The sequence below is a fragment of the Pinus tabuliformis genome, chromosome 8 (assembly GCF_031772625.1).
Source record: "Pinus tabuliformis cultivar Carrire ecotype Pingquan chromosome 8, CPIR1, whole genome shotgun sequence".
Lineage (NCBI taxonomy): Eukaryota > Viridiplantae > Streptophyta > Pinopsida > Pinales > Pinaceae > Pinus > Pinus tabuliformis.
Genome location: NC_142294.1, coordinates 560626335 through 560653529, shown reverse-complemented (window position 1 = coordinate 560653529; position 27195 = coordinate 560626335).

The window sequence follows — 27195 nt, the reverse complement described above, 5'->3', positions numbered from 1 at the left end:
CTCAAGAGATGCATAGAAGAAAAGAACATGATTATTGATACTCTACAATTCCAAATTGATGAAAAGGAAAAACATCTTGAAAAATTAGAAGGTGAAATTGTTGGTCTTAGAAAAGAAATTGAGAAAACAAAAACTATTAATCTCAAGTTTGTCAAAGGATCTGAAACTTTGGATGAGATTATCAGTGTGCAGCGGTCTCCACTAAATAAGACAGGTTTGGGCTATAATGGAGAAACTTCTCAAGCATCCACTTCAAAAAGTTATCTTGATGCAGCAAGAAGAAATGAGCAAGAGCACAAGGAAGATCATCAGGTAAAGCAGGGACAAATGTCAAGCAGAAACTATCAGGGGCAATCCAGCTTAAGGGTGAACAAAAGCCACAACCAGCCATAGGTAAAATCTTCTCAATTTGGTTCAAGAATAGATGAAAATAGAAATTACAATCAGTTGGCTGGTAGATCCAATAATCGCAGAAGCTTCTTCAATGGACAATGCTTTTCTTGCCATAACTTTGGTCACAAAGCAGCTCAATGTGTTGCGTATAAAACAATCATGACTAGGGAAGCTCAAAAACAAAGAAGTATGACAGGGATTACAAAAAGGACCTATAACAACTTTTCAGCTCTTGAAAATGAAGTTGAATGTTCTATTTGCAATAATTTTGGACATAAAGACTTTGAATGCAGAAGCAGGTTTCCGGAAAGAAAGGTACAAGAGCAGAAAAAGGAACAAGCCTCAGGCGCCAAAACATGGAGAATAAAGGAACCTCAAACAGAAAGATGTGGGATAGCATTTTATGCAGAAGGACAAGAAAATCTATGGTACATTGACAGTGGATGTTCGAAGCATATGACAGGTGATAAAGAAAAACTTGAGTCTTATTCTAATTTAGAAAAGGGAAAGAAAGTCTCTTTTGGAAATGATACTCCTGCAACTATAAAAGGAAAAGGTATTGCTCCTTTAAAAGAAGATGTTAAGGCTGGAAATGTTTTGTTTGTTGATGGATTGAAGCATAATCTACTAAGTGTCAGCCAGATGTGTGATCAAAGAACCGAGGTTATATTCAGATCAAATGGATGCCTTGTTCGTGATCTTGATACAGGTAAAACAGTTCTCAAAGGAAAGAGAACTCCAAATAATCTATACATATTTGATGAAGGACAACAACAATGCTATCTAAGCAAGAATGAAGAGCACTGGTTATGGCATCGAAGGTTGGGACATCTAAGCTTCTCACAAATAAGGAAAGCTTGCAAATATCAGGCAGTTCGCGATCTTCCAGATATCAAAATTCCTGACAACACCATATGCAGATCATGTCAGTTTGGAAAACAAACCAGAACTAACTTTCCAGAGAAAGAAGGATCAGCCAGCATGCCTCTTGAGCTAGTACATACAGATGTATGTGGACCATTCAGAAAAAGAACACCTAGAGGAGAGGAATACTTGATATTATTTATTGACGATTTCTCCAGGTTTGTTTGGTTAGGACTTATGAAGCACAAAGATGAAGCATTCGAAAAATTCAAAACCTTCAAAGCCTTGGCTGAAAATGAATCAGGTCACAAAATTAAGTGCCTCAGATCTAACAGAGGTGGGGAATTTACTTCAAATGAATTTTTCGATTTCTGTGATGAACATGGGATAAGGAGAGAATTCTCTACAGCTAGAACGCCTCAGCAAAATGGAGTTGTTGAAAGAATGAACAGAACAATCCAACAAATGGCTCATGCTATGCTTGATGAATCAGGAACCCCCGCAACCTTCTGGGGTGAGGCTGCACATACTGCGGTTATTATTCTCAACAAGACAAATGTCCGGGTGAACAGCACTCAAACCCCTCATGAGCTCTGGAGTGGTAAAACTCCTTCGGTAAAGCACTTCAAAATCTTTGGGAGCAAATGCTATATCAAGAATACTGAGGAGCAGCTTGGCAAACTTGATCCTAGAGCAGATGAAGGCATTCTTCTTGGCTATTCTCCACATAGCAAAGCATACAAATGCTACAATAAAAGACTTGGCAGAATTGTTGACAGCATTGATGTAGTGGTTGATGAAAAGGGATATATTCCTAGGCAAATACATCGTGAAGACATCGAAGAAGATGAGAGCTACCCTCAAAGACAGAATGATGAAGAAGAAGAACCTCAAGAAGAATCTCAAGAAGAACCTCACGAAGAAGCAGAAGAACGGACAAGAATAGAAGAAAAGACTCCATCCAGATATGTTCAGAAGAACCATCCAGAATCTCAGATCATGGGACAAAAAGAAGCAGGTATACAAACTAGAAGAACAATTGCAGAAGCTTCAAGCTATTTGGCATTACTTTCCTCCACCGAACCACAAAATGTGAAAGAGGCATGCAAAGATGAATGTTGGGTGAAAGCAATGGATGAAGAACTTGAGCAAATCGAAAAGAACAACACTTGGGAGCTGGTTCCTAGACCAAAAGATAAGAATGTTATTGGAACAAAATGGGTCTTCAAAAATAAATTGAATGAAAATGGAGAAGTAATTAGAAACAAAGCCAGACTCGTTTGTAAAGGGTATGCACAGCAAGAAGGAATAGACTTTGAAGAAACTTTTGCTCCTGTTGCAAGACTTGAGGCCATCCGAATGTTCCTTGCTCTCTCAAGTTTTCAGAACTTCAAAGTATTTCAAATGGATGTGAAATCAGCCTTTTTGAATGGAGACTTGGAAGAAGAAGTGTACATTGAACAGCCAGATGGGTTCATTCTTGGAAATGATCCAAATCTTGTATGCCGATTGAAAAAGGCTCTCTATGGTCTCAAACAAGCTCCAAGGGCTTGGTACTACCGGTTGGACAAATATCTTCATCAACAAGGTTTCTTAAAAGGTTCAGCAGATAGCAATCTGTATATAAAAGTTGAAAATGACAAATTGCTAATACTTGTTGTGTATGTAGATGACATTATTTTTGGCAGCAATGAAGAAGCTATGAGTCAAAGCTTTGCCTCAGTCATGCAGAAAGAATTTGAAATGTCCTTGCTAGGAGAACTGACATATTTCCTTGGTTTGCAAATCCAACAGAAGGAAGGAGGAATCTTTTTATCTCAAACCAAGTATCTCAAGCAGATTTTGAAGAAATATGGCATGGAAGATGCAAAACCAGTATGTACACCCATGGTCACAGGATGTAGTCTCAGTGCAAATGATGAATCTGCAGCAGTACATCAACCAACCTACAGATCTATGATTGGAAGTTTACTATATTTGACAGGTACCTGACCAGACATCATGCATGCAGTTGGAATAGTTGGAAGATTTCAGGCAAATCCAAAGGAGACTCATCTTCAAGCAGTGAAGAGAATTTTCAAATATCTTCAAGGGACTCAAAATTATGGCTTATGGTATCCTAGAGATACAGATCTCACTCTTCATGCTTACACAGATGCAGATTGGGCCGGAAGCGTGGATGACAGGAAAAGCACAAGTGGCGGTGCATTCTTTATGGGCTCCAGACTGGTATCTTGGTTCAGCAAGAAACATAGTTCAATTGCCTTGTCTACAGCTGAAGCGGAATATGTTGCTGCTGCATCTTGTTGCACCCAACTTCTTTGGATGATGCAGACTTTGCAGGATTATCACATCACTTGTACACCTCCTATTCCTATCTTATGTGACAACACAAGTGCAATCAGCATCTCAAAGAATCCGGTTATGCATTCAAAAACCAAGCACATACCAATCAAGTACCATTTTCTCCGGGAACAAGTACTTGAACGGAAGGTCAAGTTGGAGTATGTTCCTTCTAAGGAACAAGTTGCTGATATTTTCACCAAACCGTTGCCCAGGGACACTTTTGAATACCTCAGGCAAAAGCTGGGGGTTGTTGATGCATCATCTTACTGTTGATCATCTTCCTATTGGTGGTATAGGCTCAGGGGGAGCACATAATGCATTGTTGGCATTATGGAGAAGGAGATCTTGGAAATAGCTGCAATATGTCTCTATCTCCTTCATGATGGATTTCTGGTTACAAATCTGGAGATGCATGAGCATAGGGGGAGCATACCCTTTGCCCTTGATGTCAAAGGGGGAGAATGAAGCTGAAGATTATGTGGTTGCCATCAAGTCCAAAGGGGGAGTTTGTTGGCATTATGATTCAGGTGTTGTCCTTGATGGCAAACCCATTCAGGTGATAAATCAAGAAGGACGCAGGAAATATGTTCAGCGCGTGCGTCCCCGCAGGTATACCATACAGAACCCGCGTCCAGGGACGCAGGCCAGCCGTTCAGGAGGTGCGTCCGCCCAGTGCACACATTTCAAGGCAAAGAAAAGCACGTGGGGGTTTCTTGTGTGGTATCTAGCCGACGGTTTTGTGTTTCTATGGTGTCGGCTCGTGGTTTTGTTCCATGTTTTGGGGAGAAGCTCGCCTATATAAAGCAAAGGAGTTCATTTGGATTAGGCATCATCTTGGTTGAATATCTTTTGGTGAGATCTAGTCCAGATCTATGAGGGCGAATCTTCTAATGGACTGTGATCTCTATGGCGCATGATCAGATCTGTGGATCTGAGTGTTTGGGTTGGTTCTGAAGTCCTCATATCTTTTATATCTGAAGGGACGCAGGTTCAGTGAAGGGAAAGTGCGCCGGGACGCAGTACAGTAAAGGCGCAGGTGCGTCTCTGAGGCAAAGGACGCGGCGCGACTGTGTTATTGGGTGCGTCTCTGAAGCAAAAGACGCGGCGCGATAGTGTTTCTGAGTGCGCCGGTCGCAGCAAAGCATAGAGGAACAGTGCGTCGGCACGCAGAACAGTGGAAGGTAGACTGCGTCCAGTCGCAGGTCACAGAAAGAAAATATGCGTCCCTGTCTTAAGATGATCTGTTGACTGTATATTTCTGTTCATAAGGTGTTCTGGGTTATTTCTGTAATTACTGATCTGATATCTGTAGTGGACTGTATCTGTTGTATACTTGTTGATCATTTGATTCTTCATGAAAAGAAGTAGGGGGTTGTAGCTCCCTTCCAGGAGAGACTGGAAAACGAGAGAGAGTTGTAGCTCTCTGCAGGTTGCAGCCTGCGTGCTGGTAAAGGACTGCACCAGTACAAAATCATTGTAAAAAGAATTTCTTGAAAGAAGATAGAGACATATTGCAGCAGGTGGTTTTCTCCCGCATTGGGTTTCCACCTTACATCTTGTGTTCTTTGGTGTGACTGTCTATTTTCTTTATTCATGCTCATTATTTTATGGTACTGATATGCAAGAATAATTCAAAAGATCAAATAAGGAAGATTTGGTAAATTGCTTGATAATACTGATTCACCCCCCTCTCAGTATTATTTCCAACACAAAAACCCACATGATTGGACATGTATATATTGACATTTGATCCTCCTCATTTGATCATCATCAAAAAGAAACTTGGATCATAAAGAAGACTTCTGCGTTCATGTGCGAAGAAGGAATAAAACTAAAATCGACCACCAAAATTTTTGCGTTGAATTTTGACTCGTTGAACAACATTGGCTTGGAATTTTTGGGCTTCTTTGACCGAATCTTTGATTGGACAGTGGACCGAATTTCTTGGCAAAGAATTGGATCTTGACTAAACTATTTGACCAACATTGACCGTAGGTCAAGTATGGAAGATTGACTAAATTTTTCTAAGTTGCAAGGTTGAAATTTTGCCTCCTTGACTACAGTTGCCCAAGAGTAGCAGAGGTTAAAATTTGACCTGTTGACCAAGTTTGACTTGCTGAATAGAAGTTTTAATTTCTCTCCCCTTTGACCAGGTTTGACTTGGAAAGTGGTATGGTTAATTTGACTAGATTTGACTGGAAATTTAGATGTACAAATTGATTGAATTGGACAATTTCTCCTAAGAAAAGGTTGCTGGATTTTCCCCTGGTTTGGGGTTTTTGCGGGGTAAATTTTGTGTCTCTTGTGCATCTCTATTTTGGTGTGATATCTATTGTCCTACTATATTAATGGTTGAAATTTTCTTAAATGTAATTACTTATTGATCAGAAATGTGCTAAGAAGATAAATTGTATCATTGGAAGTAATTATCTAGAAAAAATGGTGTTTGTCTTAGTTGCACTTGAAAATCAACAATATATAATAGAAACTTGTTCTCCTTATCTTTTCGAATCATGGAAGAGTTGGATTAGGACTCTTCTTACTCCCCTTCACCCATGCCAAAACATGCATAAACCAAAAGTGGAAAAAGTTTGATTGGGGAGGAGAGAGTTGACTTTTTTTGGATGAATGGAGGGGAGAAAAAGAGACTTTTCATGTGAAAATGATGACTACCACACTATGGGATAGAATAGCCCATGAAAGGATGCATCAAAACCTTCTACATGGGAAGGAGAAATGGAAGAAAGCCAAATATAAGATGAAGAAAGTAATAATGTGCAGAAATAAAATCCAAACTGATTAGAGAGATAACCTTGCAACCCGTTGAGAAACATGATCATTAAATTATCCAATAACCAAAAGAAATTCTGTTGGAGTTAAATATGAAATAGACTGCAGTTGGGACTTTCTATGCTCACATTTAAGAGAAATAAAGGGAAGACCTTATAAGGGACTGTCGAATATAGAATAAAATGTCCAATTTGTGTTTTTTGGGGTAGGTATTGTAAGTACCATAAGCTAGTCTGATTAAATAACTTAGTAGTGGGTTGCTTGGTTGATCTCTTATTTCCTTTTGGGATTGGGATAATGACTTGAGAGATTCCTAGAATTGCCTTGTTTTCCCTAGTGGTTTCATAGCCTAGTTAGTGGGGGTGTTCACTAAGAATTACTTGTGGTTGGGTAGAAATTTTTTGTCTCAATCAATTGCTTGGTATTCATTGTTAGAAAAGATAAGTTCCATCCCATTGTTTTGGAAATTTTTATTATGTTATAAATGAAATTTATGCTTCCTATGGTTGGATGTATTGTAGCTTTTGGCAAGATTTGTAAGCAATTTGAATGTGTGAATTTTGTTGTTGTTCAACAAATCTTTAAATACATGGATGTACAAATGTTTTCTAAATAAATATAGTAGAGTTCTTGTATCCCTATTAATTGTTGGTTTACCAACAAATATAATGATAAAGATATGACCATCTAGTGGATGTGGGGAGATTCCTTTAGGTATTTACAAGGTTAACTTTGTAATAATTTTTTATTTTTATTTTTTAATATCTCTAACATACTTTTTCATATAAGTCTTTTTGCTCAACCCAAACATGAGGTAAATAAGAAAAGGAAAATTATACAAGGGCAACATAGAATCTTGTTACTCCACATACTAATGTCATTTACATACCCTAAGACCATCGGTTTTAAGTATCACATCTATACTAAATAGGAACCTAAAGCACAAAGAACTGTAGTAAACAAGAATTTGTGTGCATAAGCTATAAAATAAGAGCAATACTTAAATTTTCATATTTTGACAAAGTGTGGGAAAGAAGAGTATGTAACCACTAAATAATAATTCTCATGAATTGGAAAGATTGCATAATGCACAAAGATTCTAGCATAGCAACTTTGTTTAGTTAACACACACTCATCCTAATGAAACAAGAGCTATGTGGTTCTTTGTGATGGATTCACACTTATGCTATGTTACCCCCTGTCATCTAGGGTTAACCAAATGACATCATTCTTCCATGATCCACATTGTAGATAGCAATCCCAGAGACGATGACCAACATTCTCCACATCTAAGAGCCCTTAGATGCCCCTTATATATACAATGCTCAACCACCTGACCAACATTCTCATTTGATGAGGGTGGTTCAATATACATGAAGTACATTAGCCTTTGTTTCATACAAAGTGTTTTCATTAAATGTATTAGGCATTTAAGTAAGGAACATCGATTGAGGTCAGATAATGGATCATGATGCTAAAAAAATATGCTTTGTTGTCTTATTTCCATGGAAAATTTTAGGGGCTAATGTTCGCCCAGTGGGCTAATTTTCCATGATTTTTCCACAAAAAAGATTCGCCAATTTCCAATTTTATAAAAGATGATTCGCCCAAATTTTAGAATATAAAATTATTTTACCTTAAAAATCGCCAACATTATAGAGAGACTATATATAAAATAATTATAAATTTGATTAATTTTACAAATATATCAATAAACATTTATAATTTGCATATTAGGGATTAGTGAGGTTCGCCAATGTTTTAAACTTCAAGAAAATTTTCCATCCTTAAAATTTTCCATGCTTATTTCACCTTGGTGGTCATCAATTCCTTCTAGTCAAGTGTAACCATCTTGAGGCCTTTCTTTCCTTGTCGAGGTGTGGGGCATGAATAGGAGGCTTAGATAGAGATACATGCCCAAAAAAATTCCATACTTGACATGTTCCATTTATCCCTTTCTCTATTCTCCTTGTTTTGAGTTGGTTGTGGTCAATCATTTGTATTGGTTCCCTATTTGCCTCATCCTATGAGAAGAATGTTGGAAAATGTAACTAGGCTCGGTCTTCACTAATGCATTTTAATTCATCATGAAATGTACTTGTCAAAAGAATAAAGGAAATAATTTTTATTATTGTGTCAATGACTTATTAAAGCATGGGTTTCATGCTTGGGTCATCATTATATTAGTCAAAGTCCCCATTGTGGACTCCTACGATTAATATTTTTTTTTTGTAAATAAGATAAGTTGTATTACTGTAAAAAGGAGGTATTTTCATAAGTTGGTTTGTGCGAGTGAGTGTCTCCAACACAAGAGCCAATGACCCTGGATATTCTAATAGTTAACTTGACATATTTACAATGTGAATTTACAAAATATATGTTCTGCTTACTTAGAGAGTTATAGAGACCAGTACAAGCTAAACAGACAGTGACCAAAATTTCAGTCGACTCCAAAAATAAACCAATGGACTGAACCAAGCTTGGACTGTCAACACTGAAGGCCTTTATTTTCTGGACCATTTTCGCTGGCACATTCTTTGCCGCAACCGTGCATTTGCAAGGGTGGTAAATCAAAAAGGTTCTATTTGCACTCATTAGGGGTTGAAGGTGACCAGGTCATCATCTAGACTTATTAGATGCTCTTGGGTGCTTCCCTCCTGCGGTGCTATGGAAGATGAACGATTGGAGGAGGCTCCCGCCATTTCTTTCTTGATTCTTGCAGAGTAGTCAACTAGTAAATGCATCTTGGCAATGGACTTCTTCTTTAGGACAATATATTGAGGAGATTCTTGAGTGATGAAGCAACAGTGGTGAAAAAATTCAACGAAAACCACAAATTTGTCTGTGAGGTCATCAATTTTATTCTCAACCACCTTGGAGCGTTATGCGTGCTCCTATAGAGCTGGGTCCATAATGGTGTTCATTTTCCACCATATCTTGATGGAGCGCACGTAGAGAATTTATCTAGATTTGGTGAGAGTGGTGTTGGGAATCCAGGAAAAGTTGGCCTCTACTTCCTCCGGGGGAACACCTCTCTGTAAAGCTCTGGCCTGAGCCTCTAAGCTAGCAATTCTCTCCTAGATATCTGGGTTAACTGCCATAGAGTAGTTTAGAGATGTGTACCTTGCAGAGTACTCTGTGTGGGTTGTGAGAGGAAAACCTAAATAATTCCAGTGAGAGGCTCCTCTGGTTTGGCCACGCCCTCGACTGGGAGCTAGGTTGGAGTTGCACCTGGGAGCCATTAGGGAGGAGGGGGTAGATAATAGGCTAAGCACGGGAGGAATATAGAAAGACCGAGGGACTAGTGCTGGCAGAATGACAGGAAGGAGAAGGTGAGGGGTGGTATTCATAGGGGCAGGCGTATTTAGGGGGCGAGGAGTAGAGGGAAGGGGAGTGATGATGGAGTGTGGAAGGTGCCAAAGTTAGGTGGAGAGGGTACTTCACTATGTCGATTGGAAAGAAGGGTGGAGGCCTTGCTAGAGAGTGGAGCCGTGAGAGGGGCACAAATGTCGAACAAAGGACAGTCCTGGGCCTGTAAATGTCGAAACCGCCATCCTTTGAAATCCATGAACCATTATTGATGTGACTAGTGATTCTCAAACAATTATTGTTCGTTTTCTCGGTTGTCCTTAACATTGATTACTTCACAGTGCTCAAGGAGATCTCCATCTTCCAGGTCATGCCATGATATGAAGTGCAACCGGAGGTTACCTACTGTACCTGCGTTGGCCAACCTGTCCACCAACTTCTTCCCTTCTCTTCTGATTGTCTGGAAGTGTATCCGTTCCATGATTTCAATGTTTCTTTTGATTCTCTAAATGATTTTTTTTAAGTTCTAATTTTCCAAAAACTTGGCCTCGTCCATCCCCTGCTAGAGTTTCCTACTTGCTTGCATCGCTAGTGTGGAATCACCTTCGATGATTAGGGGGCTAAACTTGTGGCTCTTTGCAATGGTGATTCCATGTTACAGAGCATGTAGTTCAGTGGCATTACTGGTTCATGAGTCAATGTTGCCCTCTTAAATCCACATGATTTCCCCTTGAGCATTCTTGAAGAACCCCCCGAAGCTTGCCAAGCCTAGGTTACCTTTGGCTGCTCCATTGTAGTTGAGCTTAATTGTCCCTTGCTCCGGAGGCGACCATTTCCTATCTGGTCCTTTGTTTCTAGAAATGGGGGAGGGATTAGGGGCACGAGCGAGATGGAGATCCAACATGATAATAATTATCATGTCTGTGCTGCTTGGGGGTTCAATGACATCATATAGAATAGACGAGGCCACTATCTCCTAGTTTGATTTCTTGATATTGGAGAGTGTGAATTCCTCTTGTAATGAGGTTCCCCAAAATAATCTAGTATTCCTTTCCTTCCAAAGCGCCCAACATATAATGCCTAGGATGAGATTCCAAGCCCTATTGATAAGGGAATTGGGGGAGAAGGATGAATGCCAGTTTTCGATGGTGTTAAGAACGGAGGAGGGATATCGATTGCTTTAGACCAAATTAACCTAGTTCCATAAATTCATTCAGAAAATGATTAGAGGTCTCTTCTTTTTGTTGAAAAAGGTAGCATCTGGATGGTCTGATAAATCCCTTTTTTCTAATATTGTCCCAAGTTAGAATTTTTTTGTGCATTATAAGCCAAAGGAATATGGAGATTTTTGGCCAATGTCTTTTGTCCCACATCGATTTCCATTTGGGATCTGGTTGAAGATGGTCATGTAGAGCTGCGTATTTATATCCTTCTTTTATATTGAATTTCCCTGCTGGGTATTGACCCCAACAGATCTTGTCCCCAGAGGTGTCATAGAGAATTTGTCTCTTTTGGAGTTCACTTGATAGCTCATTCCACACCTAAGGGTTGATTGGGGGATCCCAATCTTTCTCATCAATTCATTCTCTCCACTGATCACCTTCTATTTTAGGTTTCCAATAGTGGCAAACCCTGCTCCTACCCCTATGTTGCATTTCAGACTTGATTTGTTGATATTGGTCCATATTAAGGTCTAGCGTTTGTTGCTAGGCATCTTCCCAGAAGAGTGCCTTGTCCCCATTTTCCGCCTCCCTGAAACTGTGTTTCTAGATTATTGCTTGGTTCTCCCAAGCTTGATTCCATATTATTGAGCCTTATAATTTTCTCGTGTAGGTGTGTGGGAGCATATTTTTCTTTCCATAGGGTTCGCTAGGGGGAATTGGGGTTAACTATCCATATCCACAGATTTTTTGGCTCCCAAGGCTTTTCCTAGAAGTTTATTGTCCCTAAGTCCTAGGCCACCATATTTTTTGGATCTGCGCATTTTCTCCCATGCTACAAGAGCATATTTCTACTTTTTTTTTGTACCTCTCCATAAGAAGTTCCTTTGTAGATTTCTGATTGTGTTGGAGATCTATTTTGGGTAATCCAGAGCTCAATATAAGTAATGTGGAATGGCCTATAGTACAGATTTTACTAGAACTAGACGGTCGACCAGGTTTAGCGATCGAAAGGTTTAGTTTGCCAACCTCTTTTCTAGCTTATTTAACAGGGTTTCCCAAGTGGAACGAGCCATTGAATTGTCGATGAGGGGAACCCATAGGTATATGGAGGGGAGGATTCTTATAGGAAAATCAAGGATTCTAGCAATGTTTCTTTGGATGGATGGAGAGGTATTGAAGAAGAACAATTTAGATTTTTCTTAATTGATGGAGGTTCCAGAAGCAGCAAAGAAGTCAGAGAAAATGGCCTTGAAGGAGGTGGCTTATTTAGCAATAAGGAGACCCATAAGCAAAGTGTCATCCACAAATTTTTGGCACGTGGAAGGAGGAGATGAAGCATAGAGCTCAAGGCCTGTTAGGTCATTGGAAGATAACGCTGTAGTAATGGAGCAACTGAGCCCTTCGGCCATTATGATGAAGAGAAAGGGTAATATCAGGCCCCCCTGCCTAATGCCTCTAGAGGGGTGGAAGGGCAGAGAGGGGGATCCATTAAGGATAATTGAGAAAAAAGCTCTTGAAACCATCACCATCATCCATTTAATACACTCTTTGTGGAACCCGTAGGCTGCCAGAACTTCTATCATGTAGGCCCAGCTAATTTTGTCAAACACCTTGGACATATCTAGTTGGATCATCATAACAGGTTTATTTTTCATTTTGAGGGAGTTGATTAGTTCATGGGAGAGGATAATATTGTCCAATTGTCTACCTTCAACCTAACATGTTTGGTGATGGGAGATCAAAAGAGGTAAGATGGATTTCAAGCGGTTGTCCAAAACGTTGGAGATGATCTTGTATATGACATTGTAGAGGGCTATGGGACGAAACTTATCTAGGGAGTATGTTGTGTCACCTTTTGGAATTAGAGTGAGAAAGGTGGCATTTAGAGCTTTGAGACCAACTTTTGGATTTTGGATTCCTCTACCAGGGCATGGACCTCATTTTTTAAGATAGGCTAGAAGGCTTTGTAGAAGTCAATGGTAAACCCATCCAGTCCAGGATATTTCCCATTTCACATACTCATGACTACTTCCTCCACCTCCTAAAGTGAAACCTTTCTCAGAAGCATTTTTTTATCATCCTCAGTGAGGATCTTAGGGATCTGGTTGGTAATTTTTTGGATATCCTCTACCTGATTATTCCTTGGCTCTATGAGGAGGGGACTGAAGTACTAAGTTAGTTCTTCTTCCATTTCCTCCTGAGCATGTATGAGGTGCCCCTCTCAGTTCTTTATAGCTACAATTTAATTATTCCTTTTGTGTTGGATCATTGATTTATGGAAGAAGGCAGTGTTCATTTCCCTGCATTTTAGCCAGTTTATTCTGCATTTATGTTGCCAAAGTTTCTCTTCTTGAGTGGCTCTTTCCTCCTATATTTTGTTGTAATTTGAGCTCTTTTTTTTTTTTGTGATCTGTAATGCCTTCATTGTTCATTTGTTGTTGGAGAAGTTCCATTTTGTGCTCCAAGTTTTTTTTGTCGGTGATGATATTGTTGAAAGTTTCCCTGTTCCATTTTTTGATTTTCTCTTTGATGTATTTTAGTTTCTGTTGAAAGGTGTACATCTTATTACCAGTTCTAGTGGTCAATTTGTCCTACCATTGCTTCATCTTGCCTAGGAAATCCAGGTGATCCACCCAAAATGCTTCGAATATGAATTGCTTGTTTTTAGGACCTGGAGAGATATATATCTTCAGAGAGATCGACCAATGATAAAAGCCAACTTGTGGGAGAATTCGAACCTCCATTTTCCAGGAGGTGAGGTAGGCTTCCTTAGAAAGGAGGAAACGATTTAGCCTGGAAGCTATTTGTTGTTCTCCTCCTCTTCTATTATTCCAAGTAAAGGTGCCATTACTTGTAGGGATATTTATGAGATTGAGGCTTTCAATAGTGGCTAAAAAGGCTTATGAATCCCTGTCCAGTTTCTAAATTCCTCCTTTCCCCCCCAGTTTCGTTATCATGTTGAAGTCCCCAACTAATATTTTGTAAGGCATGTGGATGGAATCCATCAATATTGATATACTTTGAAGCATCTTGATTTGATCAGTCACCTTATGGGGGGCATAGATATTGGTGATGCAGATGTTTTAATTAGAGCCTATAATTCTCAAGACAGTAGTAAAGGAATCATGAGTGGCCACAAAGGAGATGAGATCGAACAATAAGCTTTTACATAAGGTCATGATTCCTCCTGCTAATCTTATGGCAAAGTTGGATATGTAACTTTAATGCTTAAAGCATATTTTTTGCAGGAGAGGAAGGTGAGTAGACTCTAGTTTGGTTTCTTGAATGATAAGGATATCAGTTTTATCGACAAGGATTCTATTTTCCAAGATTATTTTCTTTCCAGGACCATTAAGTCCTCTTATGTTCCAAGAAATTAAATTCATAGGTAAAGAGAGGGGGTTAGGGCTAGGGCTTTTACCTTTCCTTCATTGATGAGCTTGGCACCGAGTTCTTGGAGAAGTTGACTAGTGGTTTTTCTTCCCGTTTTTCTACTTGGTCCTTTTGGGTTGTACCTTCCTGTTGAAATGTTTTCTATGATTCCTTTATATGCATTGCTATCTGGTGGAGGATGAACTGCACTGTGCTTGAGCTCCTCTCGGAGGAGATAGGATCCTTCTATTTTTTGGAGTTGGTGTTCTGGGATTGCTTCTATAACATTTATCTTCCATTCCTCTGCTATAGATGCTAGGTCTACTCCTTCCATTGCTTCTTCAATAGCACTTTCCTATGGGGTTTCATCAGTCAATATATGTTCCATTTCTATATCCTCCTGAGAGTTCTCGTTTTCCCTATTGCTTTGATCTGCTTCTCTGTCCTCTAGATCTCTGTTTTCCTCCATTTTGTTGTCTTCTCTTGTTTCCTCACCTGTCAAGTAGTTCAGAGATGGTTGTTCTTATAGATTGACTAGGGCATCAAATTGGTTTTGATTAGTAATATGTTGTTGTTCATTATTTGTGTTGTTTTTATTGTTATTTTTGTTTCTTGTATTGACTCTATTGAAGCCCTCGTTGTCCCTTTTATTATTTGCATGTTCAGTATTTTGAGGGGTTTTGTTTTGAGTAAAGTGCCTGAAGAGTTGGCCATGTTCATGGCACTTCCTGCACTTGAAGAGGATGTGTACGTAATATATACTTTGGAGCTAGACTTAGCCCTAAAATTAGTTTAATGGCTTCTAGGAGGGCTCCAAAGACATTTATATACACACATATTCTGGCATAGGAGACATAGTGTCTTCTTCTGGTGCCTTCAAACATTTTTATGTACTCTCCCAATTGATCTCCTATGCCTTTTAGGACCAAAGGAGCCCAATAATCCATAGGAAAGGAATAGTGGCACACCCAAATCAGGACTCTAGTAAAATCCTCCTTCTCCAGAGTGAAGTTTTCTTTCCAAAATCTCATATACAGTCCTGCTCAGTTGAAGAAGTAGGGACCTCCTTCAAATATCCTATCTCTATATTATAGGAGGTCGAAAATTACTGTGAAGAACCCCTTGGATCCCAGTTGAAGTCTGATTTCCCCCTTGGTTTCCATTTGGTTTGTATCCACCAGTTCAGGGCTTTCTCTGTGGGCCAGATTCCCATGAATTTGTAGATGGCTGCATGTACTCTCTGTAAACCGCTACTCTTGAGTCCTGTATTTCCAGATCTGGTATTTTCTTGGCTATTGGGTTATAGTTACTTCGTGTTTTTATTTCTTATTCCTATGTCCAACCCGTTGCTGCAGCCACCTCTTTTGTTGAGGGGAAGACAGAGGTGGTGCCTTTTATTGAGTTCTTTTGAGCCATTTTTCCTTTCCCCTACCTCATTTCTCTTATCTCTAGTTTCTCTTTTGAGGAGCAGAATATTGTACTAGAGGCTATCCTAGTAAAGAAGGAGTCTTGGTATGGCTAGCGACATGTTACCATATCCTTGAAGGAGAGGGCGCTAGGGTCTAAATCCTTCTCTGCCATGGAAAAGGGAGGTGTGGGAGCACTATCTATCGGGGCTCGGCTCACCAACGGAGGCCACCACAGGGGCCAAAGGACTTGGTTAGGTTTCCCTAGTCAAGGGATCATCTGTTGCATTCAGCAAAACTCTTCCTGCCACTCCACCAAATTCATGTTATTTCTCGTTGATTCCTTCATTATTTTACAGGTATCTCTACTAGAGATAATGTCACGATAATGGTAGAATATGATCTCATATGGTTAATATTGAGTTTATAGAGTCATTGTACATTCAAAGAGACCCTTATTAGGTTTTTGAATCATGTAAAAAGATTTACTATTGAGTCAAATATAATTTATGTAGCCTCCTCACCAAGTCGTCCCAGAAGAGATCAAGTCAGCCTAAGGACACTAATTTGATCTCACTTGAAGCCTATAAATAGAAGCAAGTCAAATTCATTTGGAGCATCTCATCTCAAGATAGTTTTATATCTCTAAGGAAGTTGGGGTAATTCGAAGTGGGTCTAAGGAAGAAAAATAAGTGCGAGTTGGGTGAAGTCTAAGGAGAAGAAGAAAACTATTGAAAGGAAGATAAGTTTTGACGAGGTTTTCCCCTCGAATGGGGCTTTTCCCTGGCATAGTGCCTACATATTGTGTCTCTTGTTTTGTGATCTTCATGCACACATAATATGGTAATTTATTGATGAAATATAAGATGATAAATAAGTAAAAGAAGCCAACATAACTCACAAGTAATTATCAAGTAAGGAGAATCAAACCCTAATATATTTGTGTTGATTTTCTAATGTGGAATTAGAACTAAGGTCAGGAAAATTCGAATATCACTTTTTTGTCATGGATTCTCCCTCTTTGATGAACTACATAAGAATGGGTATCAACACTATTGGAAGCTAGATCAAGAAGCTCATCTACTACTTATTCAACAAGGTCAAAAGTGAAGGGTTCTTGGATGCTCTTACAGGTTCTCTTAATGATGAAAATGCATGGATCATTGGTAGTGGAGCATCAAGACACATGACAAGAGAAGGTAAACAACTTCATACACTATCAAAGGAGCCATCTTCTCATGTAGTGGAATTGGGTGACAACAAAAGCTATGTTGTTAGAGGCCTGGGATAAACATTTTTGAAGTTGGAAAATGGATTGAAGCTGCACCTCAACAATATTTTATATGTTTTAGGTTCGAAAAAGAATTTTATTTCTATTTATTATTAGAAGATAAAGGGGAAAGAGTTGATTTTGTTGATGGAAAAGTATTGGTTTGGGGAAAATAAACTAACATTGATAAAGCTAGGGTTATTGGAGTTTGTGAAGGAAGCCTTTATAGAGTCATTAAACCACCTCCTCAAGATTTGGTTCATTTGTAAATAAATCCCATTGAGCTATGGAATAGGAGGTATGGTCATATACATTATAAGGTTATACCTACTCTTAGTCAATTGGTTCATGGTATTCCTAATATGAAGTTAGATCATGAAGGTGTGTGCAAGGGATTCTCTTTGGGAAAACATACAAGAAAACCATTTCTGAATAGTTAAACTAGGTGTAAAGAGATATTAGGCCTCATCCACTTTGATGTGTGTGTGGGCCCATGTCTGACAAATCACTTGGAGGTATGATTTGGAGGTCATATCTACTATGTGACATTCATTAATGACCATTATAGAAAGACATGGCTCTACCTCCTCAAAACAAAAGATGAAATATTTGATAAGTTCGAGGAGTTTAGGGTTGAAGTGGAATCTCTAACCTAAAGAAAGATAAAAAATCTAGGGTTTAACAATGGTGGGGAAGACACTTCTAAGGAATTGATTACATATTGTGAGGAAGCAGGTATTAAGGGGGAGCTCATTGTTCCCTATTATCCTGAACAAAATGGATTGGATGAAAGGAATAATAGTTCAATTGAAGAAGGCATTCAAACAATGCTCCTTGATCAAGACCTGCCAAAATTATTATGGGGAGAAGTAAACAATGTAAACTTTGAAACTGGAACTATAAACTCAAAACAGGAACTCTGGCCAAAAAACCCCAAAAAAACATCAAAAACAGTGCTAAAAACGAAAAGTGTTGATGCTAGAATAACACCTTTTTTTTTCCAAGCTAAATTTTCAACATGTTTTAAAAATGACGATGAAAACCAATTTTTGGTGCAAAAATTGTCCAAAAAACGCCCTCAAAACGAAGTGTTGATGTTCGAATAACATTTTTTTTTTCTCAATGGTAAATTTTGTGCAAAAAAACACCCTCAAAACGAAAAGTGTTGATGCTGGGATAACAATATTTTTTTCAAGGGTGAAATTTCAACATTTCAAAATAATAGCATAAAATATTTTATCATGACCCCGAAAAACATTACAATTTCAAAAAATAAAAATAAAAATAAAAATAAAAATTAAAACAATGAAAAAACACAAAACAAAAAAATAAAAAATAAAAATAACAAAACATAAATAAAAATATATACTAAAAAGAAAACATCATTAATTAAATTTTCAATCCACATGAAATAATTGTTTCTAAAAAACAAATATATATATGTATATATATATATATATATATATATATATATAATTAAGTAAGTAAATATTGAGAAATAAGATATATATATATATATATATATATATATTAACAAAAACTAGGAAAAAAAAATAGAAACAAACTAGTTTAAAGAAAAAAAAAAAAAAATAACGAAAAAAGTTTAAAAAACTAGTGAAATTAATTTAAAAAAAAAAAAAATTAAAAAAAATAAAATCTCACAAACCATAAAGAATTTGGAAAAAAGAAACTGTATATATATATATATATATATATATATATATATATAAAAGTAGAAATAGAGAAATTAAAAAAAAATATTAGAAAAAATTTGGAAAAATGATAAAAATAAAAACAAACTAGTTTAAAAAAAAAAAATAGAAAATTAACGAAAAAAATAAAAAAACTAGTAAAATTAATATTAAAAAAACAAAAATAAAATTAAATTATAAAAAAAATAAATCAAAAAAATGGTTATTTTTTATTAAAAAAACAAAAATACAATTATCTTTTATTAAATATACCTATTTTATTTAAAACTAAATAAATAATTTTTTTTTTAAAACAATCTTGTCTTTTATTAAAAAAAAAAAAAAAAAATTAAACAATTTTTATAATTATTATTATTTAATTTAAAAATTCAAATTATTAAAACTACATTTTATATTTTCAAAAACAATAAAAAAAATTAAACATACATTTTATGTTTAAAAAGAAATAAAAAAATTTAAATTTACATTTTTTTTAAACCATCTTTTTTTAATTAAAAAAAGAATTATAATGTTTTTTAAACTTATGTCAAAATATAAATCATAAAATAAAAAAAAAAAATAAAAAAAAAAAAATTTAAAACCAATTTTAATTTTTAATTTTAAAAATTAAAACAAAAGTTAAATTTATTTTTTATTTATTAAAACAAAATTTTTAAAACATATTAAATTTTTTATGATTTAAAACATATTTAAAAAACATATTTAAAACATATTTAAAGAAAACCCCCCCCCGGGGCCCCCTCCGCCCACCCCGCCCCCTCGCCGGCCCCCCCCCTCCCCTCCCCAGCCCCCTCCGCCCACCCCTCCCTCCCCACACCCCCACCCCGGCCTCCACCCACGCAGGGCCACCCCCGGGCCGCCCTGCCCCGCCCGACGGGTCGATTCCGAGAATCGACCTGCCGCCCGTTGGGCGGGGCGGGGCGGCCCGGGGGTGGCCCTGCATGGGTGGAGGAGGCCGGGGAGGGGGCAGGGGCAAGGAGGGGGCTGGGGAGGGGGCGGGGTGGGCGGGGCGGGCCGGGGAGTGGGCGTGGTGGGCGGGGGGGAAGGGGGTGAGGGGAGGGTGGGGATTTTTTATTTTTATTTTTTTTTAAATATGTTTTAAATCATAAAAAATTTAATATGTTTTAAAAAAATTGTTTTAATAAATAAAAAATAAATTTAAATTTTGTTTTAAATTTTAAATTAAAAAATTAAAATTGGTTTAATTTTTTTATTTTTATTTTTATTTTTATTTTTTTATGATTTATATTTTGACATAAGTTTAAAAAAACATTATAATTTTTTTTAATTAAAAAAAGATGGTTTAAAAAACATGTAAATTTAATTTATTTTTTTTTAAACATAAAATGTATGTTTAATTTTTTTAATTTTTTTTTGAAAATATAAAATGTAGTTTTAATAATTTGAATTTTTAAATTAAAAAATAATAATAATAAAAATTGTTTAATTTTTTTTATTTTTTTTAATAAAAGACAAGATTGTTTAAAAAATAAATAAATTATTTATTTAGTTTTAAATAAAATAGGTATATTTAATAAAAGATAATTGTATTTTTGTTTTTTTTAATAAAAAATAACCATTTTTTTGTTTTTTTTTTTTTATAATTTAATTTAATTTTTGTTTTTTTAATATTAATTTTACTAGTTTTTTTATTTTTTCGTTAATTTTCTATTTTTTTTTTTAAACTAGTTTGTTTTTTTTTTTTTTTTTCTTAGTTTTTTATAATGTTTTTTTTTTTTTAAATTTCTCTATTTCTACTTTTATGATGATGATGATGATGGTTAACGTCCACTGAGACCAAATTGGTCTATCGGACCTACAATTTTCTTAATTTTTACTTGTCTGGCTCCTCGTCTTTCTTGGTGAGATTGGTGTTGTAGCTCTCTTTCTTTTCTCTACGGTCTTCCAACTTCCTTTGTCTTGCATCTCCTTCATCTCTTCTGGTTCTTGGGACATTGGTGTCTTATCTTCGTGATCTATAGTCGGAGAAGTTTGGTTTAGGAGATCTGCTTTGCTGTTAAATGAAGATTTATTTTCTGCGGTATTCAAATCCTCATAACTGTTGATTTGTTGGGGCGGGCTTTCTCCTTGCTTGCTTTGAGAGTTGTTTCCTTCTTCCTTGATTTCTTGTGACTCAGAGTTTTCTCTAGAATATTCTTCTTTGATGACAGTGTAGTGTTCTTTTTGTGCTCCTTCCCACCATGTAGATCTGTGGTGGTTTTTTCTAGCAAAATTTTTCTCAGAGGCTTTTGGGCAATTTTTGGCTAGATGTCCCGTCTCAAAGCACGATCGACATCTAAAGAGGACACTTTCATAGTCAAGCTTCTGGTTCCACACATAGTCTTTACTTGTTAGGTTTATTTCAGCTGGGAATCCGGCGCTGAAATCCATTTCCACACAGATGCGTGCATAGGTGGTTCTGGCATATTCGTCTGTTTCTGGGCACCTGCAGTAAAATTACCCAATTGCATTTCCGATGGCTTTTAGCGAGGAGAGATTCCAGAGATGCAAGAGTAGGCTTGGCAATCTCACCCAAACTGGTGCTGAGGTTATCACTGCTGTAGAGGGATCGAATGATGGGTTCCATGGCTTCATGAATAGGCCTGATTTTTCCCAAAACCAAGGGCCGGAATCTAGAATACATTGTCTGCTTTCAGGATTTTCAAAATCTACTATAAAGAAACCTCTAGCACAGGGGTAGATATTAATTTCATCAGAAATGATAGGCTTCCATACCTCTGAGATCCAATTGTGGAGTGCTATAAGCCGCGGCCAAAAACCATTGAACCGGCAAATTAGGGCACTTTCGGAGAACTTCAAAGCTTCATCGAGTGAGTCCTGGACCACTTGGATAGTGGGAGCTGGGGCTTCACTCACGATATGGGCAGGAGATTGCCCTCCAGAGGCGGATGAGCCACCAGTTATTTTTGCGAAGCTCGGAGCCATATTTTACGCAGATCTGCACCAGATCGAAGCCGCAGAAACACTTATATCATAGATTTCATTAATATATGATGTATATAGATCTGGAGCCACAGTCCCGCAGAGAGCCGCCGAGACCAAAGGAATAGAGCCACAGTCGAGCCTGGAAGAGATCTGGAGCCGCAGTCGAGAGATCTGGAGCCACAGTCGAGAGATTTTTTATTGAAAACAATAAAAAATCAAATCAAAGAAGCCGCAGAAACACTTATATCATAGATTTCATTAATATATAATGTATATAGATCTGGAGCCACAGTCCCGCAGAGAGCCGCCGAGACCAAAGGAATAGAGCCGCAGTCGAGCCTGGAAGAGATCTGGAGCCGCAGTCGAGCCTGGAGCCGCAGAGAGCCGCCGAGGAATAGAGCCTGGAGTCGCAGCCGCCGAGGAATAGAGCCTGGAGCTGCAGCCGCCGAGGAATAGAGCCTGGAGCTGCAGCCGCCGAGGAATAGAGCCTGGAGCCGCAGCCGCCGAGGAATAGAGCCTGGAGCCGCAGAGAGCCTGGAGCCGATTTTAATTTTGTTTCTTTTTTCCAAATTATTTATGGTTTGCGAGATTTTATTTTTTTTTTACATTTTTTGTTTTTTTTTTAAAATATTAATTTCACTAGGTTTTTAAACTTTTTTCATTATTTTTCTATTTTTTTCTTTAAACTAGTTTGTTTCTATTTTCTTTCCTAGTTTTTGTTAATATATATATATATATATATATATATATATATATTATTTCTCAATATTTACTTACTTAATTATATATATATATATATATATATATATATATATATAATTGTTTTTTTTTTTTTCCAAATTCTTTTATGGTTTATGATATATTTTTTTTTTAACATTTTTTATTTTTTGTTTTTGTCTTTTTTATATATATTTTTATATATTTTTTTTAGAGACAATTATTTCATGTGGATTGAAAATTTAATTAATGATGTATAAATATGTAGAATATCGAAAATGTAAAATATCGACCTTCTTCTTTAAATATGCAAATCAATAAAAGCCCCACTACAAAAATAAAAATAAAAAAAAATAAAAACTAGAAAATATGAAGAAGAAGATCACTTCCAAAATTATTAAATTTACGAAATAATTATTTACATTTCATACATTAGAAAATTTAAAGTAAAAAAATAGGTCTTTTAAAAAAAGGGTTACGAAATAATTATTTACATTTCACACACTAGAAAATTTAAAGTCAAAAAATAGGTCTTTTAAAAAAAGGGTGTGATGCAGAATACTCACTTTTTAAAATCAGCATGAAAATCACTACCATTCTAAAACTTAATGCACATGAAAAAAATTAAAGTTCCAAAAACCATGTTCTAAAAAAAACATGTGTATTCTGCATCACCACTTTTGAAAATCGGGTCATTTTTTGATATCTCTACGAAACGGGTAACAGTATCAGTTCCCGTTTCAAAGTTTACATTGTTAGTAGAAATGACATTTGTGTACATTTAAAATAGAAGTCCTCATAAAAGTCTTGATAATACAACACCTGAAGAAGTATTCACCAGAAAGAACCTGAGTGTGGATCACCTTTGAATCTTTGGAAGTCCAACATAAAACCATATTCCAAAGGACAAGCGAAAGAAGTTGGACTCTACAAGTATCAAGGGAATATTCTTTGGATATAGTCTCTCCTCAAAAGCATATAGAATCTACACCAAGGAAGGAAGACATATTGAAGTAAGTAGGTGTTCAGAAATTTAGGGCAAGAATAGTTAAATTATTTCTCTGCATAATAATTTCTTGTGATATACTTTTACTTCTTAGCTTATATTATTTTCTTCATTATGTTATTATTTTGTTCTTTTCATCAAGACAATTACCAATATGTACAATAAAAGACAAGTGACACAGTGTGTAGGCTTCAACTTCCTTCTAGATCTCAAATTGCTTTCCTTGACTTCCTCTAGAGGATCTCGGTCTCTAGACTTCACACTTCTCCTTCTCGGCTTCTTCTAGAGAATCTCAATCTCTAGGATTTCACTAGTATCCTCTAGAGAAACTTGGTCTCTAGGTATCTATCTTCGCCACTAGAAGAATCATTTATTTACTGCCCCAAAAGAAACCTCTCCTTAGCTTGCCTAGAAGAAACCTCTTTTTTTCTTACCCAGAAGAAACTCTTCTTCGTTGCCCTAGAAGAAACCTCTCTTCGTTGATCCCTGAAGAAACCTCCTCTTCACTGCCCTGGAAGAATCTCTCCTCATTAATCCCAGAAGAAACCTCCTCTTTGCTACCCCAAAAGATTCTCTCCTCGTCGATCCTAGAAGAAACCTTACTTCGCAATACTAATAAGAATCTTCTTCGTTATACTTTCTTCGTACTTCTTTTTTGGATTCTACCTCACACTTCTTCTTGATCGAATTCTTGTCAAGTTGCTTTCTCTAAGTGAGGCTGAATATGGATTTTATATACACCTTTCCTCATGTCCTTTAGGCTGACATGATCACTTGTGTTTAGGCTGACTTCTTCTAGCAGTTTCTTCCGTCGTTGTAGGATGACTTGAAGAGGATAAATGACTAGGTCTTGGAGGATAATTTGTATAGACAAGTTTGAACTTTTAAAAAGTGTAACATGACTTCATTACATGACAATGACTCTAACATTTTATGACTAGATGACAAATAAATCCTAAAGACTCTTAATGGTGTTGAAGAAAGTGTAACTAGGTTTGGTCTTCATAAATGTAATTTTGACATTTGTATTTATTCAAGAAAAGATATATTATTTTTATATTATTTTTCAATGAGTTTCTTACACATTGAAGTAGGTCAAGCACATGTTTAAGTGCTTATAGGAAGTCAAAGTGTTAGTGTATTTATGTAAGACACTTATAGGGCATGTTACACTATGTATAAGGTCAAAGGAATACCTCCAAGACATGTGCAAGTCCTCTCAATGCAACAATGTCCTCTAAAAGAAGAAAAACGATGAAAATAAAGAAGATATGGTCAAGTTGGCCTAAAGACAAAATGTTGACCTAGAGGAGAGACATTCCTCTATATATATAGGTTGTCCACTCCCTCATAAAGTCAACAAAGCAAGCTCTAAAATCACTGAAGAGATAAGCCGAGAAAAGGAAGGAGAAGCAAGTCTAAAGGGTCCCAAAAAGTGCAACAAAGGAAGGATGAATCTCAACTACTATAGAGGATTGTTTCTAGGGCTAGAAATAGTCACACGTGCAAAGAGAAGGAGGAAAGATTGCAGGTACAACAACAATAGCATCATAGTTCAAGTTTTGTTGGTGTTTGGGCTAGTTACTAAGCCTATAATACCTCTCAAGTCAAGTGAATAAGTTCCTCTCTCTATTTAAGACAAAAATATCCTTATTCTCCAAGGGAACCATCCACACGTGGGAAAATTAGGGCTGTTATACAGTCACTGCAGTGTGAATGCATATCTCAAGAAGTATCTTGTTTAATCAAGAGAAGGGTGTCTTCTAAGGTAGAGAACATCTCTAAGAGAATAAGAAACATATCTCATTAAGAAGCTCACATAAGAAAGGTCTATCTCTAGACAAGTAGCAGAGAAGGGGGATGAAGTGCTGGGGAGAAAAGTGCCGGAAGGAGGAAGTCTATGTGCCGGGAACAAAGTACATAATAGAGGAAGGACTTGACTTGTGATTGGAGGACATCCTATTCAAGGTACTAGGGTTTGGCATTGATCAATAAGAATCTTGAATAAGAGAAACTTACCAAAGGGTTTTCCTCTCTAAGAGAGAGAGGTTTTGGCCATGGCAGAGATCCAACATCTGTGTTCTTATCTTTATGCTTTTGGTCGCAGTTTGATGAAACACACACACTAATAATAAGAAGAATATCAAGCTAATATAATTTTAAAAGTGCTTCACAAATTGTTATCAAGTTAATAAGAATCCTAATATACATCATTGCCATTTATTGTTCAACATGGTATCAGAGGTAAGGTGACACATCAAGGAAAGGGCATCTCAAGAACACTCATCAAGGAAGGACATCTACAAAAGTTGAAGCATCTAGCCAAGAAGTCTCAATCACTTCAAGTACAAGAAGGTCTACCATATATAGTTCATCAAGGAAGATTACAAAGCAATAAGAAGAGCCTTACACAAAGGCACGTACAAGAAGAGCAGATCAAAGAAGGACCTACATCAAGTTACAAGCCGTCAAGTATTCAAGGAGAAAGAAAGTCTTCTACATCTCAAAATCTATCAAGTATATGTCCCCTTCTGAATATACATCAATGTCTTTTTGCAAGGAAAGAAAAAAATTGGTAGGTACCAATAAATTTCTTGCATGGAAGAAGAGGATTGATTTACTTCTCAAGGAGAATGAACTTCTAGAACACATCAAAGGAAATATCACTATCCATGCTAAGGAACAAACTCAAACCTTAGTCAAGTATAATCAGGATGAGACAATAGCTCAAAGGCTTCTAATAGAATCCATCAAAGAATCTCTCATTCCTTATGTCTCCAATTTGGAGTCATCCATAGAAATCTAAGATAAACTAGTAGAGCTATTCTCAGTAAGCACCACTGAAGAAGTGATATCTCTATGAAATGAATTGTACAAAATGAAGATATCAAAGGAAGGAGTAGCTCCCTAATTCATGAAGATCTCTAAGATGAGGGATCAACTTCAAGAACTAGGGGAAGTCATGTCTTATAGAGAAATGACAACCATAGTACTCAATTCTCTACCTGAGGATTGTGTCAACTTCACATCAATCATATATGCCAAGAAGGAAGCCACCCCACTAAGTGAAATGTGGTCTCTATGCAAGATAGAGGAAACAATACTTAAAGAAAAGGAATATGTGGTATCAAAGGAGAAAGAATTTGCTACCATGGCCGTGAGAAAGGGAAAATTTGGCAAATTTGGTTCAGAAAGAAAAAAAAAACAAATATATGTCCAAAATCCAATGCTATGGATGCTAAGAAAATGGACACTACAAGAAGAATTGTCCTAAAATAAAGAAGGACAACAACAACAAAAGAAAAAGGGAAGAAGCTCATGTGACTCAAGAAATGAAAGAATAAGACAAGAAGCAAAAGAAGAAATATGCTTAGGATCTCTACTATGACTAAGTCTAGTTCTTTACTTAAGCTCTTCTTTAAAGGTCTTGAGTAGGATAGAAGCATGTAGGAATAGAATAAAATTTCATGGCTAGAAGCATCTTCTAGAATCTAGAAGCATGATGTACATCAATTTATAAATACTCATGTAGAAGGAGCATTTATAATAGAACAAAATGCATGATTAGAAATATATTCTAGAATATAGGAGCATGGTAGATATAGATCAAGATATTCATGTAGAAGGAGCATACCTAGAAAATGACCTCATCCACAATGAAAGAAAATTGATCACGATTAAGAATCTTAGAAGACCTCCATCATCAAAAGGAAAGAAACATTTGCAGGGTAAGGGTCTATTGAAGGAAATTTAACTAGGTTTGGTCTTAATAAATGTACTTTTGATATTTGTGCTTATTCAAGAAAAGAAATATTATTTTTATAATCTATGCCAATGAGTTTCTTGCTCATTGAAATAGGTCTAGCATTAGTTAAAGTTATATAGGGAGTCAAATAGTCAA